This window comes from Lepus europaeus, chromosome 18, assembly GCF_033115175.1.
Source record: "Lepus europaeus isolate LE1 chromosome 18, mLepTim1.pri, whole genome shotgun sequence".
In the NCBI taxonomy this organism is placed as follows: domain Eukaryota; kingdom Metazoa; phylum Chordata; class Mammalia; order Lagomorpha; family Leporidae; genus Lepus; species Lepus europaeus.
In genome coordinates this window covers 22,286,731-22,299,309 of record NC_084844.1, presented here as the reverse complement: position 1 = coordinate 22,299,309, position 12,579 = coordinate 22,286,731, and the positions used below count along the sequence as shown (strand labels likewise).

At 56.4% G+C, this 12,579-nt stretch overlaps 1 pseudogene; it reads left to right on the top strand.

The window, feature by feature from the left end:
• The first annotated feature begins 5,125 nt into the window (after window positions 1-5,125).
• Window positions 5,126-7,936, top strand: LOC133746815 (Y-box-binding protein 1-like; annotated as a pseudogene).
• The last annotated feature ends 4,643 nt before the right edge of the window (window positions 7,937-12,579 follow it).

The window sequence follows — 12,579 nt, the reverse complement described above, 5'->3', positions numbered from 1 at the left end:
TAAAAACATGATCTCTTTCTCCCAACACCATCTTTGATGCCTGGATTTTGGGGAGCCTGGATTGTGCCTGGATTGTGCTAGACTCAGAACCCAACGCTCCTGGGTTCATGGTGGTGGGGGATGAGAGAACAGAGAATGACGGCAGGTGGTCTGTGTGCCAACATAGCAGCAGCCATGGGAGCACTGAGGAGGGAGTCTGTCCCTCGGTGCGGGTGTCTCAAGGCCTTCTCTGCAGACATGTTTGGACTGACATTTAAAGACAGAGAGGGAATTTGGGAAGAAAAGAGGGAGGGATGGATCCTAGATGAAAGGCTGTATACAAAGACAAGGAAAATATAAAACAACTCAGAACACCTGAGCAGGGCCAGGACCTCCCTCGGTGCTGCTAGAAAGGATGAAGAGAGGGGCAAGGGATGGTCAGAAAGTTGGGGTGCAGGGGCCAGCATTGTGGCACCAGTTAAATCACCCCTTGCAGTGCCAGCCTCCCATAGCCAAGCACTGGTCCAAGTCCTGTCTGCTCCACTTCTGATCCAGCTCCCTGATAATGAACCTGGAGAGGCAGGTGGAGGATGGCAGGGAGACCTGGATGGAGTTCCAGGCTCCTGGCTTTGGCCTGGCCCAACTCTGGCCATTATAGCCACTTGGGTTGCAGTGGATAGAAGATCTCTCCCCCCACCCATCTTTCCTTCTCCCTCTTCTCCCCCCACCTGCCTTGTTCTGCCTTTCAAATAAATAAATGAGTCTTTAAAAAAGAAAGGTTGGGATGCAGCCAGATTGGGAAGGACCTTGTAGCCTCCTTCTCTCTTCTCCCTCTGCCCCTACCAAGAACTTCCTCTTGCTTTTTACCTCTCTCCTGTCCCCAGGCTTTCTCCCAGTGCCCTGTACTGGGGACCCCCTGACTGAAGGCCCCCCACTACCTTTTCCAGAGACTCCTTATCTCTCTGCCCTCTCTAGACACTGAAGGATTCCTTGAACCCTTTCTCTTGGGGAAAAAGTGGTCTCTAGGACTGAGCTGGGAATGACTGGAGATCTCGAGGCAGAAGGAAGACTCCAGAACTCGCTGAGCAACACAATAAAGCCCCCATGATTGTTCATTTATTGGACATGTGTGGGCCGGTGGTGAGAAGGGTCAGAAAGGCTGAGCTCCTCCCCACCACCTCCACCTCCCTCTGGAGGCTGGGCTGAGTGCCAGCTCCCTTTCCCCGCCTGCCCTCACTCCCAGCTCCAGACACCAGAGTGTGTGTGCCAGGGCAGCCAGCGCCTAGGATTGATGACGATGGAACTGGAAGGGCAGAGGATGAGAGGAAGCCTTGAGAGAGGACAGACAGGGAGGAGGGAGAGAAGGCAGCGTCCAGGCAGCAGCTATCGGGGGCAGTCTCCAATCTGCAGCCCAGCCAGCCTTCCTGGAGCCCAAGGTCCTGGCTGTTCCTTCAAGGAATCTGTCTTTTCTCTCACACACGAGCGTCTGCATAGGGTGACAGATTACGTACAGAAGTGCACACAAAGTCAACAAAAGAACTTGGTGGGGGTAGGGGAGACACAGGAGGCCGTGTGACCTATTACCAAACAGGCTTGTCAAGAACCCTAAGGGGTCCTCATACCCTGTGGGCCATTCAGCAGGACCCACCCACATGGACTTCATGGAAAAGAGCTGCTCATGGGAGCTCACACAGCAACTGAAAATAAAAACCACTGAACCAGGGTTCCAGCCAGCTTGGGGCGGTCACTAAAGCCAGGTGTATAGTCACTCAAGGAGTGGCACAGGGGAATCCATCTTCCCCCAGACCCCTCTGCCCCATCCTGACTTCCCTGTCTCCTTTCTAGCACCTTCTTCTCCCCCTCCCTCTTAATCACTGAGGCTCCTACAACACACACAACGACCACTCCCAGTCTGAGTTCCCTGGCATCATCCAGGAAGCCCCAACTTGATTCAGCTCAGAAAAACCTGCCACTTCCACCCATCATCCTCTCAGGCAGCCTGAGCCTCCACAGCTCCAGGGATGCCTGGTTCTCTGACCGTCCATCCCAGCCACAGCTGGCCTGGGCCTGAGAATCCTGGCCCCATCCCCATTAAGCCCATCAGCCTCTCCCCGTCACCCTCAGAGCATGTCTTGATCTGCTGCCCCACCCACTACAGGAATCAGACTAGGACACAGCTCACTGGGTTCTTGAAGATAGATCGCGTAGAACAGCAGGGATACAAGAGTGGCAACAAGGGGATCCTATGCCTCCATCACCTGTGCCCGTTCCTTATTTAACCCTCTGCTGTCCCGAGCAGAGGGCCACCTCCTCCAACCCTGACAGCTTACCCCAGTTGTCAGAGAGTTCAGTGCAGGACAGGATTCGGGGAAGGAGTTTTGCTTGTACCCCTGCTCAGGGGGTACCTGGAGCCAGGTATTCCTGACCCCTAGGTAATCAATGCCCCACCAATTACTGCCCAGCTCAGATCAGCGGCCCTGCTAGGAGTCGGAGAGGAGCAGCAGAGGGAGGACAAGAGGGCAGAGAGGAGGGTCAGGAGGTGGCAGGAAATACTTCACTGGCTCCCCTCCTCATGAAGAGACCCTATCTATCATCCTAGCCCGCTGGGGTCCCTAAGTTAAAATTTCCTGGCATGAGGCCGGCGCCGCGGCTCACTAGGCTAATCCTCCGCCTTGCGGCGCCGGCACACCAGGTTCTAGTCCCGGTCGGGGCGCCGGATTCTGTCCCAGTTGCCCCTCTTCCAGGCCAGCTCTCTGCTGTGGCCAGGGAGTGCAGTGGAGGATGGCCCAAGTGCTTGGGCCCTGCACCCCATGGGAGACCAGGAGAAGCACCTGGCTCCTGCCATTGGATCAGCGCAGTGCGCCGGCTGCAGCGCACCAACCGCGGCGGCCATTGGAGGGTGAACCAACGGCAAAAGGAAGACCTTTCTCTCTGTCTCTCTCTCACTGTCCACTCTGCCTGTCCAAAAAAAAAAAAAAAAAAAAGTTCCTGGCATGAAGATATCAGAAGCTGTAGCTTGGAGCAGGCATTATAGCGTAGCGGGTAAAGCCACCACCTGCTGTCACCTGTATGGGCATCAGTTTGTATCTGGCCACTCCACCCCAGATCCAGCTCCCTGCTAATGGCCTGGGAAAAGCAGCAAAAGATGGCCCCCAAGTGCCTGGACCCTTGCCACCCACATGGGAGACCTGGATGGAGCTCCTGGCCCTTGGCTTCAGTCTAACCCAGTTAGTAATGCCAGTTGTGGCCAACTGGAGAATGAACCAGCACATGGAAGATCTCTCTCTCTCTCTCAACTCTGACTTTCAAATAAATAAATAAATCTTTTTAAAAGAAGCTATAGCGTCTGCTCAGCCCATCCAACACAGGAGCCTAGACATAGAGGCCCCTGCCTGGAACAAGAGTCTCTGAACCCCGAGACCCTTCCCTCAGCACCCTGCCTTGGAAGTGGCGTGTCCCCCAAGGGTTCACGCGTTGGAGGCTTGGTCTCCAGCTGGGCGATGTGAGAGGCGGGAGCAATCTGGGACACCAGGGACACTGCCCTCCTGGAGGATTAAGTGGTTCTTGCCCAACAGAGCAAGGAGCCCTCCCCACACTCCCCTGACGTCCTGTCCCACCATGGGCTCTCCCCTCTCACGCATGCTCCTGCCACGATGCCACCTGCCGTGCCGGACTGTACCTTGGGGCCCTTACAAGAGGCTTCTCTGGACCGTGGGCTGTCCTGATGTCCACCTCTAAAACTATGAGCTAAATAAACCTCTTTTCTTTAGAAGGCACCACGTCGCTGGCATGTTGCCATAGCAGCAGCAGATGTTCTAACACAACCTCCATACTCATCTCTGTCACGGACTGGGATCACAGGGCCCAGGCTCCGAGATGCCACTGGGCCGTGGTGAGGAGGCTGGGCAGCCTCACGGCTGCCGCCTGTTTCCACTTGGCATGGACTAAAGGGTGCGTTCTCCTGGGGCGAGCCCTGTATCAGGAGCAACCTCTTCCACTGAGCTGTGGTAGAGCCCAGAACAAAGCTGCCACGTACCGAGAGAGCCCAATTCTGAGGCAAGAACCCAGGTAGCCTGGAGCAGGCCCCAGCTGGTCATCCACAGGCGGCACCCCGGCGCCGGCAGGCTGTTAACGGGTAGGAAGAAGGTCCCGCAGCCCTTCAAACACCAGCTTCTTCCCACCCCATGAAGCCGAGACCCGGGGCAGCAGGCGGTACCCTCAGAGTCCCCAGTGTGAGTGGGGTCACAGGAACCTAGCTCTCCCAGGTTAATGGAAAACAATGTCTTTTTCCTTAGGGAATTCTGAGCCTGATTGAGTAAAGACATTGCCCAGACAGGCGGCACGGGGCTGACTTCGGGGGGGATGCAGGCGTTCCTTCCCGTGCTCCCTCGCCCCGTCAGCCCCACCACGCCCCAAACCCACGCGGGGCAGCAGGGTTTCGGGCTCACCATCGTCTAAGGCAGTGGCCCATGGTGACAGCGGGTGTCCCTCTCCCTCTACAGGGTCCTCAGTGCCCACCGAAAACACTGCCAGGAGCGAGCTGCGCGCACACGCCACACCCGACCCTGCCCGGATCCCCCTTCCCGGGCCTGTGGTGTCGGAGGGAGGCAGCAGGTGCCTGGGAGCAGCGGGACGCGCAGAGAGGGGTGGAGAGGGTCACCACCGTCCTGTACCCAAACCTCAGTCACGCCCTGAGACGGGGCCCCGGAGCACACGGGGTGTCGGGCGCTGTAGGCTGAGGGAAAGGACCAGCGGCTGGGGAGAACCGCCCGACCCGGTGCCGCCCAGCCTGAGGAAAGAACCGCCGGCGCCGCAGATCTGAGCGCGGGAGAACACAGCGCGGCGGAGGGCGCAGGGGCGGGGCGGGGCGCGCAGGGGCGGGGCGGGGCGCGCAGGGGCGGGGGTGCGCAGCGGAGGGGAGGGGCGCGCAGCGAGCAGGGGCGGGGCTAAAGAGGACGCCGGAACTGCGCGGTGCGAGTCGGGACTTGGGGCGAGAGGGGGCGGGACTGGGGCGTCCGGGGCGGGGCTGGAGCGGAGTGGGCGGGGTGGAGGGCGGCTTGGCAGAGCCCGCCCAGGCGGTGTCGGTGCTCAGGGGCTGGGCTGGGTGAGAGCGGTAGAGCGTGGGACGCGAGGCGGGGCCTAAGACATGTGGGCGGAGCTGCGTCACGGAGGCGGGGCTATGGGCTGCTTGCCTTGTGAGGAACCTGAGGAGGCTTCTTTTAAAAAAAAAAAGCTTTTTTTGTTTTTAAATGTATTTATTTGACAGGCAGAGTTACAGATAGAGAGACAGAGAGAAAGGTCCTCCCACCGCTGGGTCACTTCCCAAATGGACGCAATGGCCAGAGCTACGCGGATCCGAAGCCAGGAGCCAGGCGCTTCCTCCTGGTCTCCCTTGCGGGTGCAGGAGCCCAAGCACTTGAGCCATCCTCCACTGCCCTCCTGGGCCACAGTAGAGAGCTGGACCGGAAGAGGAGCAACCGGGACTAGAACCCGGCACCCATATGGGATGCCCGCACCGCAGGCAGAGGATTAACCGAGTGTGCCACCGCGCCGGCCCCCAAAAAAAAGCTTTTCTTTTTAAAGGTTTCTTTATATTTTTGAAAGGCAGAGTTACAGAGCAGGGGGAAGAGAGCGATCCTCCATTTTCTGGTTCACTCCCCAAATGGCCTCAACAGCTGGAGTTGAGCGAGGCAGAAGCCAGGAGCCAGGAACTCCATCCAGATCTCCCAAGCGGGTGCAGGAAGTGTTAGCCATCCTTGCTGCTTTCCCAGACGCGTCAGCAGGGAGCTACATTGGAAGCGGAGCAGCCGGGACTCCAACCTGCTCTCCTATGGGACGCTGGCATTGCAGGCAGCAGCTTAACCCGTGTGCCACAATGCTAGCCCAAAAAAGATCTTCTTTAATCCGAAAGGCAAAGAGACAGAGTTCCCATGAGCTGGTTCACTCCCCAAATGCCTGCCACAAAAGCCAGAGCTGCCATAGGCCAGAAGCTAGGAGCCTGGAACTACGTGTGGGTTCCATGAGCCACCATCATTTGTTGCCTCCTTAGGGTGTGCCGGACAGGAAGCTGGAATCAGAAGTGGAACTGAGACACGAACCAGGCACTCCAATACGGGATGCAGGTGTCCCAAGCCGGGACTTAACGACTGCACCAAACACCTGCCCCTGGTTAGGCTTCTTTAGGCTGAGGGAGAGCAGGGACTGGGCGGGGAGACCAGGAGACAGCCTCCCCTCCCTCGGAGCTCCCTGACTCTAACTGCATCACTTCCCACCTCTCTGCAGGGTGGATGGGCCTGGTTTTTTTACTTTTTTTAATTAATTATTCAAAAGGCAGAGAGAGAGAGAGAGGTCTTCCATCCGCTGGTTCACTCCCCAACTGGCAGCAATGGCCGGAGCTGAGCTGATCTGAAGCCAGGAGCTTCTTCTGGGTCTCCCATGTAGGTGCAGGGTTCCAAGGCCTTGGGCCACCCTCTACCACTTTCCCAGGCCACAGCAGAGAACTGGATCAGAAGTGGAACAACCGGGACTCAAACTGGTACCCATATGGGATGCCAGCACTGCAGGCGGCGGCCTCACCTGCTTCGCCACAGCACTGGCCCCAGGCCTGGTCTTAACAAGCCAGTTTGGAGTAAGGAGGCCGGAACATGAGCAAACATGGCTAGCAGCATCCTCCTCTTGCTGGGACTCGGCAAGGAGTGAGTGAGTGCAGTCACGTGTGTGCTGTGCCGGGCCTACTAGCTTGGGCCTGATGGTACCAAGAGGATCTGCCACGCAACTGATGGTGGCCGGTGCAAAACAAAAATGCAAGGCTCCATGTTAAAAAAAAAAAAAAAAAAAAAAAACTTTTTTAAGAATTATTCAAGTGGCAGGCTTCTGGCCTAGCAGTTAAGCCACCAGTTAGGCTCCTGCTGGTGACTCGGTTTATGCAGACCCCAGGAGGCAGCAGGAGGTGGCTCAAGTACTTGGGTCCCTGTCACCCATGTGGGAGACCTGGATGGAGTTCTTGGCTTCAGCTTGCATCAGGCCAGTTAAAACTATTGCAGACATTTGGAGAGTAAGCTAAAAGGTAGATGAGAGTTTCTCTCTCTCTCTCTCTCTCTCTCAAATAACAAATAATTTTAGAATTACAGGTTTGATCAGTAGCAAGAGCAGAGAGGGAACCCCAGAGAGCCCTGGCCGCTGGCCCAGTTACCATCACACCCCTGGAGGAGCCGCAGCTGCGGCAGCCAGCCCGAATCACCACCATCGCGGCCATGAACACCAAAGCTGAGCCCCAGCAGCCGCCCACTGCCCCAACCCTAGCGCCTCTGAAACCAAGCCCACCATGGCAGCCACACAGCAGCCATACATGAGTGGCAGCAAAGGCTTTGGGAACAGTAAAATGGTTCATTGTAAGAAACGGATATGGTTTCATCAACAGGAATGACACCAAGGAAGGTGTAGTTGTACACCAGGCTGCCATAAAGGAGAACAACCCCAGGAAGAGCCTTCACAGTGTAGGAGACGGAGAGACTGGGGTGCAGTACTGTTGAAGGAGCCAAGGGTACGGAGGCGGGCAGTGTTACAGGCCTTGGTGGCGCTCCAGTGCCAGGCAGTAAATAGGCAGCAGACCAGAACTATTCGTAGGGTCCTCTGCACAGTAGCCAGCAGGTGCCAGATGGTGAGAGAAGGGAAGAGAATGAGGGATCCAGGGCACTCCTGAAGGCCAGGCGCAAACACGCTGGCCCCACCTCAGGCAAAGCTTCTTACCTTACTACACGTGGAGATCCTACAGGCATGGACCGCAGTATTCCAGCCCTCCTGTGCAGGGAGAAGTGGAGGGAGGTGCTGACAGCCAGGGTGCAGGAGAGCAAGGTAGCCCAGTGACACAGAATACACATCGGGGTTGTAGACCATGATTCTGCAGGGGCCTCCTTTCCAAAGACAGCCTAGAGGGGACGACAGTGAAGAGGGTTAGGGAAATCCAGGAGATGAGCCCTCTACCCCTGGGAGCCAAATGACTTGTTGCCGCTCTGCCCCTAAAATACTTGAGCCACCTTTTGCTGCCTTCCTAGGTGCGTTAGCAGGGATGCTAGATTGGAAGCAGAGTAGCTGGGACTCGAACCCTCACCCCAGTATGGGATGTTGGTTTAACCCACTGCACCACATCGGGCCCCCAGGACCTGGTCTCTTTAGCAAGGCCCTGGGAGCTCTGTCCCACTGGGAGGCCCAACAGTCACAGTGAGGAGGAGCAGCGCTTCCATTAGCCAGGAGGTAGACAGGAGCTCCAACACCCGTTCCTGCCGCATCAGCAGGACCTCCGCAAGACGTGGGTGTTGAGAGGATCGGCCAACAGAGCAGGAGTCCCTGGGTTGGGGCTGGGGGCTGGCAGTGTCTCCTTGCCCAAAGCAGCCTGATGGAAGGGGACTGGCAGTGGAGGAAGGGGGCGATGAGAGCAGACAGCTAGATGGTGCCCTTGGAACTGCACATCGGTGTCTGCCCAGCCAGGAGTTTGGGAATGTCGGGCTCCAAAACTGACTTGGGAATTTGGGAAGAAAGCTCAAAGATTTTTATTTTTTTATTTTTTTAAAGATTTATTTTATTTATTTGAAAGACAGAGTTACAGAGAGAGGTAGAGACAGAGAGAGAGGTCTTCCATCCGCTGGTTCACTCCCCAGATGGCCACAACGGCTGGAGCTGTGCTGATCTGAGGTCAGGAGCCAGGAGCTTCTTCTGGGTCTCCCACGTGAGTGCAGAGGCCCAAGGACTTGGGCCATCTTCTACTGCTTTCCCAGGCCATAGCAGGGAGCTGGATCGGAAGAGAAGCAGCCAGGACTTGAACCGGCACCCATATGGGATGCCGGCACTTCAGGCCAGGGTTTTAACCTGCTGCGCCACAGCACCGGCCCCTCAAAGATTTTTAGAGGATAAGAAAAGACTGAGCATTTTACTCTGTTTAGAAAGGATAATTTATGAAAGTTTAGCTCACAGGGCCAGCACTATGGAGTAGTGGGTTAAGCCTCCGCTGCAGTGCCGGTATCCCTCATGGGCACTTGTTCGAGTCCCAGCTATTGCACTTCTAATCCAGCTCTCTGCCAATGTGCCTGGGGAGGCAGCAGAGGATGGCCCAAGTGCTTGGCCCCTGCCACATGGGAGACCCAGATGAAGCATCTGGCTCCTGGCTTTGGTCTGGCCCAGCCTCAGCAGTTACAGCCAACTTGAGGGTGAACCAGAGGATAGAAGATTTGTCTCTCCCTCTCTCTGTATCTCTGACTTCCAAATAAATAAATAAATCTTTAAAAAGATGAGTAAGAAAATAGTGCACTGTCCCAACAGCTATTGCCTGCAGTGCGCTCTGTGTGACGGAGAGATATTGAGTTTCCCAGAGAGCAAGTAGTTAGGCGTCCTCCCCAGCTGAATTCTCGGTTCTGGTCTCCTTGCGCCAGCACCCTCACACCTATCCCAAGTGACCACCAGAGGGAGATAGAGAGCAAAGCCTGCCACCTTGCCTAAGCCCCATGCACCCACCCTCCTCTTTCAACATTCAGTTCCTTTAATTGAGCTAGGGAGTTCTTACGTGTTAGTCAAACTTAAATGCCTTCCAGTGCAGTGTAAATTCTATTCCACATTATCATGACCATATACCAGGGCACTGAAGCAGAGACTGGATACTAAAGGGACTCTGGCCCATTCATAAGACCACAGGTATAGGCAGTTAAAAAAAAAAAAAAAGACAGGGCCTCTGGGATGGGAGGGAGGAGCAAGGAACAGGCCTGAATATGGGTGGTGTTGTTACAAAAGCGCAAGCCCTCCACCCCACAAGCTGGCTCCACAAGCCACGTCTTCTTGCGGCTTTGAAGCCCTCAAAGCCCCCTGCTTGGAGCACCATTGGGCAGTTAGGGTAAACGGGGCAGGAGGGGGAAGGCGGGAAGGCGGCAGGACAAGGAGACTGAGAGCGGGCTGGTGGAGTGCTCTGGGGTCACAGTGGATGAAGGAACAAGAGAAATGAAAGGAACAAGACCCGTGGGTCAGAGGAGGGTGAGCCGGCTAGACAGACGTTTTGGGGTCCTCAAGGAGAGCAGATATGTGCGTGACTTTGTGAGACCACTCTTCTCCAGATCCTGGGAGGATGAGCTAGACCAGAAACCTTGGCCTACTGCCAACGGGAGGAGGGCAGACTCTAGGAAGAAACTCCCAGGGACCAGCGTTGTGGCACAGCAAGGTAAGCCACTGCCTGTGACGCCTGCATCTCACGGGCACTGGTTCGTGTCCTGGCTGCTCCATTTCCAATCTAGCTCCCTAGTCATACATCTGTGAAAGCAACAGAAGATGGCCCAAATGCCGGGGCCCCTGCCACCCACGAGAGAGACCTGGATGAAGCCCTTGGTCTCTGACTTCAGCCTGGCCCTGCCCTGGCTGTTGTGGCCACTTGGGGAATGAACCAGCAGATGGATATTCTCTCTCTCTCTCTCTCTCTCTCCCCCTCTCTTTCAAATAAATAAATAAATAAATCTAAAAGAATGAAAGTCGCAAAAGTGTGACCAAGGCACCAAGGCAGGGTGGACTGATGATGGGGCAGGTACTGACCGCCTTCCCTGGAGCTGATGAAAGGACAGAGATGGCGCAGCTCAGGGTCTTGCAGCTGGATTGCAGGTGTCAAATCAACACAGTGATTCTGTGAGATGGAGAGGAAGAAAGAGCAGTGCGGGAAGAACCAGGAGAACCAGCACTGCAGATGAAGGAACACAACACCTGCCTGCATCCCCGTGCATCGCAGGCAGAGACCAAATGAGCCTGATGGCCTCCCCCACCCCGGCCTGCCTCTGCCTCCCCCAAGGCAGAGGGACCTTGACTGTGCTAATAGACTGCCTGCGGAAGAGGGAGGAGTGTTAGAGATCCACACGAGGAGGGCGTGACTGGGAAAGGAGATGAGCAAAATGGCCAGGGGTGGGGACCAGAGAGGCAGCCGCCAGGGTTTGCTTTGCTTTGTTTTGTTTTTATCAAAATTTGTTTATTTTAAAGGCAGAGTGACAGAGAGAGGAGAAAGAGAGAGATCTTTATCTGCTGATTAGCTCCCCAAATGCCCAAAACAGGCAGAGCTGGGTCAGACAGAAGCCAGGAGCTAAGAACTCCATCTGGGTCTCCCATGTGAGTGGCAGGATCCTAAGCACTTGGGTATCACCCACTACCTCCCAGGCGCATCAGCAGGGAGTTGGAGTGGAAGCAAGCAGGGGAATTGGTGGGGACTCGAACCAGGCACTCCGAAATAAGGTGCAGGTGTCTCGCTGTGTCCCACGCCCTGCTGTGTATGTATGGTGCACACTGTCCCATGGGAGGCAGTGCACAGAACACTAAGCAACAGAAAAGCACTGGTCTCGCCCCACCTCTGCCTTCTCAGACCCATGTGTCTAGGGGTACCCGGGATCTGTCCCTGAGCTAAAACAAAGGGAGGGAGGTGCCAAACGCATCCTGAGCAGGAAAGTGGAAGGCAGATTTCGGAAGGCCAGCTCTGCGCTGGACTCTGGACAACACAGGGCTTCTTATCTCCGTATCACACTTGCACCTGCAAGGCCTCACCAGGAGTCCCAGCTGCTTCCAGATGACCATGACAATGACACAGCTGAGATGCCTTCCCTCATCACACTCTCGCACACAGCACACACTCACACTTGCACACACACCTCCCACTGCCTCTCTCTGCAGCCCCTACTCCATGATGTCTACAAGCCTGCCTTGAGTTGCCACCTCTCTCACAGCCCCAGCTGCCCACACCCACGCTGGCACCTGCCTGGCAGCTTCCCACCCACCCCCTCAGCCCTCAGGAGGCCAGGGCCCAGGGCCTGGGGCAGGGCACACGTGGAACAGGTTGATGCTGTTCTCCCGGAAACGGACCAGGCGGAGGGTGGGTCCTTAGAAACCTCCATCCCTGCCTCCACAGAGGCATAAAGCAGCCCGCCCAGGCAGGTGACAGTCATTCGTTCAATCTACAGACCAAGGGAGACCTGAGCCTTCCCCCCACGCCCTGCTGACGGACGGACCCAGCATCTCTCCCGGTAAGAAGGGGCAGGGGTTGTTCCGGGGACAAAGGAAGATGGGCGGGACCAGAAGGGCATGGGGAGATTGGCATCAGGGGGAGCAGGGGGCAGGGTTCCTGTGAGCCCCCTCTGGGGAGGAGAAGGCTGCAGGCACCCAAGTCCTTCCCCATACCAACTAGTCCAGGAGGCTGGCCCTCCAGGGGATGAGGACTGTAGCAGGCACCTGGGAGCTGGTAGAATGGCTCCCTGCGTGTGCGCCTGTGCCTCCCACTCCTCCACCTTCTGGGAGGCATCCACAGGAAAGGTGAGGCACTTCCAGGTCAGCTGGTGTGTCCTTTGCCACCCACAGGGATATAATTTGGGTGTGCCGCTTGGCCACCCAGCCAGGGCACCTGGACTCGCACTTCAAAGATGGAGAGCTACGGTGGCAAACCTTGGGCTATGCTAGCCCCCATACTTCTGGGGCCTCTCACCCCAGGGCCACAATCACCCACTAGCTTGTTATTTCCACACACATACGCCAAGCTCCAGCCCTGATGACAGAGACGTGACTGAGACCCAGGTCCAATTTCAGGGAGGTCAGTGA